The 5820-nt window shown below is 58.7% G+C and overlaps 1 non-coding gene across 1 annotated transcript; it reads right to left on the bottom strand.

The window, feature by feature from the left end:
• Window positions 1-1719: 1719 nt before the first annotated feature.
• LOC142793908 (small subunit ribosomal RNA) lies at window positions 1720-3534 on the bottom strand. The gene has a single exon (XR_012891917.1). It is a non-coding gene; the product is annotated as a small subunit ribosomal RNA (ribosomal RNA).
• Window positions 3535-5820: the final 2286 nt, after the last annotated feature.

Raw genomic sequence — 5820 nt, 5'->3', positions numbered from 1 at the left:
GTGAAAAAGTGTTTGTTCAATTCCGTACAGTCAAAACCAAACGTTTCTGGCACTCGGCCAAACAGTGGCCAAGAAGGGCGCTTTTCAGCGCACGCTTGGACTCCAAAACTCTGCCGCGCCTTTTTCGGCTGCCGCAAATCGAGCAAACGGTGTGTTTCGGACGGCGTTTCGCTTCCGCTACTTGCGAGTGCTTTCGTGGTCCACCCCTCTATAAATACTCGGGAGGCGTCGAAGCCGGTTCTCCAAGCCGGACCCGTAGGTATCGTTGTGTGCTCGCTCTCATTGGCCCGCCTAACCAGAAAATGCCTGCGGTACACCCATTTGGATAAGAGTGCACGCAGATGCGGGCCTCGACGGCTACACATTTCCTCGGGCGGCCGCCTCCCGGCCTCCGTGGAGCGCGGGATGCACGGTCCCATCGACAAGCCTCTCCCGTTTTTACCGTGGCGTCGCGGTTCACCACGGCGGGCGGGTCGGTCTCCTCCGCATAAAAAGGGGGACCCCCGCTTTTTGTTCCACGAAATCGCACAAGCTTTTTTCGCATCCACGGTTTGCCACCGCACACCAAAATGCCGATCCGGCTGCCTACTTTAGCCAACAGGTGGAGCCAGGCGCGCCGTACTTGCGCGGCACTTCCCACGTCCACCGAAGTCGGTGCCAAGGACCACTTTCGGCGCCGGAGCCGCGTACGAGCCTACTCGAGGCGGAAGAACGAAGCCAGCAAGGGCCTGGCCGCAAGTGCGTTCAATTGTCGGGACGTCCAAGTCCCTCGTTCTTCCGTGCTTCCTCTTTCGGCAAGTCGTTGCGGCACCTTCCCAAAGCGCGCAGACCCGCTAATCGCGACGAGCGCGACGTGGCCGTGCCGCCTTTCCCTCGGCAGCAAGCAAAACGCCTGGCAACGTCGACGCTCCCCTAACCGCGATCTCGCACCGTGTTTCGTGTGGCGAATTCAAAAGCCGGCCGGCGCTGCTGCAACCATTACGGTCGGTACGCATACGCCGCGGAGGGCGGGACGGTCATCGGAGCGTGCGGTTCCTCCATCGAGTACTGCGCACCTCGGCCGTCGCATCGCCGTGCCATGACCGGCCGCGCGTCAACGCGAACCGGTGCCAGCGAGATCCCTCGCCTGCAAGAACCGACCGGCAGCCTCCGTCACCCGAGGACGCGGAGGCGCTTGCCGCGGACGGCGGGACGGTATGCACTGGTGCACAGCGGACCCGTCACATCGCCAGTTCCTTGACCGACCGCCGACGCTTGTGCCGTTCCTCTCGTACTTGGCAGTCGCCGCGCGATTGTCGGGTCTCGTTCTTGCACGCACGAACGGTCGGGAGGGCACTCGGCTGGCGTTTCGGGAACGCGCAGCCTCGCCTTCTACCGACGTAACCACGACTCGCCGTTCGCGCTCCGCCGCTCCTGTTTACAGTACTAGGCGGTCCCGCAGCGGTCGGGTCGCGCATTTCGAGCGCTTCGAGCCACGGTGCAGTGGCGGGTCGAAAGCCGACCTATGAGTGCGTTGCGCCGTTTGTACCCGCGTCCGCCACCTGGCCGACCGTCCAAGGTCGCGGTGTTGGCGTCCGCTGGGCGCAACAATTTGTCACGGGGTGCCGCTCCACATTCAGGCAGCCCCGTGGGGAAAAGCCGACCCCGCGTCCAAACGGGGTCAGCGGCAGAAAGTGTCGGGCGCAGACGCAGCTGAGGCGCTCACCCTTCACAATCCGTTAATGATCCTTCCGCAGGTTCACCTACGGAAACCTTGTTACGACTTTTACTTCCTCTAAATGATCAAGTTTGGTCATCTTTCCAACAGACCGGCGCAACCGAAAGGCCGCGCCGGACATCGGTCCGAAGACCTCACTAAATCATTCAATCGGTAGTAGCGACGGGCGGTGTGTACAAAGGGCAGGGACGTAATCAACGCGAGCTTATGACTCGCGCTTACTGGGAATTCCTCGTTCAAGGGGAACAATTGCAAGCCCCTATCCCAATCACGAAAGAAGTTCCACGGGTTACCCAGTCTTTTCAGACAGGGATAAAGACACGCTGCTTCCTTCAGTGTAGCGCGCGTGCGGCCCCGGACATCTAAGGGCATCACAGACCTGTTATTGCTCTGTTTCGTGCGGCTAGGAGCCGCTTGTCCCTCTAAGAAGGTTGTAAGGTGCTGGGAACCCCGCACCTATTTAATAGGCTAGAGTCTCGTTCGTTATCGGAATTAACCAGACAAATCGCTCCACCAACTAAGAACGGCCATGCACCACCATCCACCGAATCAAGAAAGAGCTCTCAATCTGTCAATCCTCCCAGTGTCCGGGCCGGGTAAGTTTTCCCGTGTTGAGTCAAATTAAGCCGCAGGCTCCACTCCTGGTGGTGCCCTTCCGTCAATTCCTTTAAGTTTCAGCTTTGCAACCATACTTCCCCCGGAACCCAAATACTTTGGTTTCCCGGAAGCTGCCCGCCGAGTCATTTGAGTAACTCAGGCGGATCGCTGGTTGGCATCGTTTATGGTCAGAACTAGGGCGGTATCTGATCGCCTTCGAACCTCTGACTTTCGTTCTTGATCAATGAAAACATTCTTGGCAAATGCTTTCGCAGTAGTTCGTCTTGCGACGGTCCAAGAATTTCACCTCTAGCGCCGCAATACGAATGCCCCCGTCCGTCCCTCTTAATCATTACCTCGTATTCCAAAAACCAACAGAACAGAAACGAGGTCTTGTTCTATTATTCCATGCAAGTTTATTCAGGCGACTCGCCTGCGTTGAGCACTCTAATTTTTTCAAAGTAAAAGCACCGGCCATCTCGAGGCACACAATGAAGTGCACCAAGAAAGAACCGGCATGATGTTCAGTCCGAGCCGTCGCATCGGGTAGATGCACTACTCGTCTGGAACTGAGATCCAACTACGAGCTTTTTAACCGCAGCAGCTTTAGTATACGCTATTGGAGCTGGAATTACCGCGGCTGCTGGCACCAGACTTGCCCTCCAATTGATCCTCGTTAAAGGATTTAGAGTGTACTCATTTCAATTACGGGGCCTCAAAAGAGTCCCGTATTGTTATTTTTCGTCACTACCTCCCCGTGCCGGGAGTGGGTAATTTGCGCGCCTGCTGCCTTCCTTGGATGTGGTAGCCGTTTCTCAGGCTCCCTCTCCGGAATCGAACCCTGATTCTCCGTTACCCGTAACAACCATGGTAAGCAAGTAACCTACCATCGAAAGTTGATAAGGCAGACACTTGAAAGAAACGTCGCCGGCTCGTGGCCATGCGATCAGCACAAAGTTATCCAGAGTCACCACACAATACGGGCCGAAACCCGATCGATCTTGGTCTAATAAAAGCACCCGTTACCCAAAGGGCTCCAGGCTCACTGCATGTATTAGCTCTAGAATTGCCACAGTTATCCAAGTAGGAAGAAACGATCTAAGGAACCATAACTGATTTAATGAGCCATTCGCGGTTTCGCCTTATTTCGGCATGTACTTAGACATGCATGGCTTAATCTTTGAGACAAGCATATGATTACTGGCAGGATCAACCAGGTAATCGTTCGACTGCGCGTCCGTCCTCGCCCTCGGCGGGCCGGACGCAGTCTGTGTGCGGCGGAGGCCACCTTCAGGCGCCCCAACACGCTTATTTTGCACTCCGAGATGACGGCGTTCGAGCTCGCTACGGCACAACCTTCCCGAAAGACGAGTGGGAGCCGTGCGGCAAGAAGCACGTTCATGCTCGCTCTTTTTCGTTGCATCGACTCGGTCGCGCCGTGCGGGTTGCCCAAGCCCGCTGCACTGTCGGTGGACCGGCCGGAACTAGCAACGGAGCCGAGACTGCAAAGCCGCCAGACGACGGGTCACGCCCGCGTCTTCGGCGCTTTCGCATCTGAATCGCCCGAGGACGACACGGAACACACCTCGATATCGTGGTAAAACGGCACCGTCCGACAACCAGCCCCTAACGCATCAAGCGGATGAGGCTGCAGACGACTGCCGTGGATTCCCCTGGAGCAGACCCGAGGACACGCTTGACGAGGCCGAAGCCCGCCGCATATCAGACACCCGGTCGCTTTCGCGTACGCCGCTCACGAGAACCCCCACATAATAGCAGCGATAAGTACCCAGACCTCCTTGGGCCCTAATACGAGCGTACTCGAGAAAATTTCACCGCGGGTGTGCCCCGAAACGTGTGGCATGTTGAGCGTGCCACAAGTCTACGTCGCTCTCAAACCCGCCGAGGTCGTAGAATTTGCGACCCTACTCACGAAATTCCCACCGAGGATACGGCCGCAAACGTACCGCACCTTGGGTAGGCCACGAGTTTGTGCAACACTACGCTGACGGCACAGCACCGAGGTCGTGCGCGCACGCACGGGAAAATTCCGCCGCGGTTTCTGCCGAAAACGTGAGGCACCACGACTCTCCGCAAGTTCGCGTCGACTGCGAAAGACCGAAGTCGTGAACGACGTGTCCGCTACTCGCCGCCGACACGCTGGACACCAAACGTACAACGACTCGACGGCGTCGTAGAGGCCCACGACGCGGTTTTCCTTAACGACGTCTCGGCGTGGCACCGACAGGTTAGAACGGCCGACCAACGTTCCCTGTCCGCCGTTCGGCTCAGTCGAAGGGCTCGGCGACTTCGGCAACGCTGCGAAGCCGCACGGTGACGCACGCCATGTCCCCATTTTTTTTTTCTTTCTGCGTCTGCCGGGGTGCCCCTATAATAGCAGCGATAAGCACCCAGACCGCCGTGGGTCGCTCGCCCCGGCTGACGTGGTTTTTCGTACTCCTGCGGCGGTCGCCGTCAAGCACGTCCAAATACGCTACTTTCGTGGGCGCATTCACGCTCTTTCGCTTCGCCGGAGTGCCAGCACTCACTCTGCCAAAAACGGCGAACATCCGAGCGGCGGTTCCCACTTTTGCGTCGGCGTCGCAAACCCCGCCCCGGCAGACGAAGTTTGCCGTACTCGTGCGACGGTGGCCGGCGGGCACGTCGAAAGACGCCGATATCGTGCGCGAATTGGCGCACCTTGGCTTCACCGGAGTGCCGCCACTGACTCCTCCAAAAACGGCGAAGATCCGAGCGGCGCTTCCCACTTTCGCATCGGCGTCCCGAACTCCGCCCCGGCTGACGCGGTTTACCGTACTCGTGCGACGGTCGCCGGCGAGCACGTGGAAAGACGCCGATATCGTGCCCGAATCGGCTCCGTTCGGCTTCGCCGGAGTGCCAGCACTGGCTCGGCGAAAGACGACGAACATCCGAGCGACGGTTCTCACTATTGCGTACGCGTCGCAAACCCCGCCCCGGCAGACGCACTTTGCCGTACTCGTGCGACGGTCGCCGGCGAGCACGTAGAAAGACGCCGATATCGTGCCGGAATCGGCCCCGTTTGGCTTCGCCGGAGTGCCAGCACTCACTCGGCCACAAACGGCGAACATCCGAGCGGCGGTTCCCACTTAGCCGTCGGCGTCCCGAACTCCGCCCCGGCAGACGCGGTTGCCGAGCTCGTGCGACTAGCGACCGCGAAGCCGTCTCGCGACGCCGCTTTCGTGCGCGGCTCCCACTGCGACCTGGGTCACCCGAGGTCGACGAGCAAAAAAGAATGTCGAAAAAAATTTTTTTTTTTTTTGCGTCTGCCGGGGTGCCCCTATAATAGCAGCGATAAGCACCCAGACCGCCATGGGTCGCTCGCCCCGGCTGACGTGGTTTTTCGTTTTCCTGCGGTGGTCGTCGTCAAGCACGTCCAAACACGCCACTTTCGTGGGCGCATTCGCGCTCTTTCGCTTCGCCGGAGTGCCAGCACTCACTCTGCCAAAAACGGCGAACATCCGAGC

This window comes from Rhipicephalus microplus, unplaced genomic scaffold (genome assembly GCF_043290135.1).
Source record: "Rhipicephalus microplus isolate Deutch F79 unplaced genomic scaffold, USDA_Rmic scaffold_345, whole genome shotgun sequence".
In the NCBI taxonomy this organism is placed as follows: domain Eukaryota; kingdom Metazoa; phylum Arthropoda; class Arachnida; order Ixodida; family Ixodidae; genus Rhipicephalus; species Rhipicephalus microplus.
Note: the sequence above shows the minus strand (reverse complement) of the source record. Positions and strands in the feature narration are given on the sequence as shown.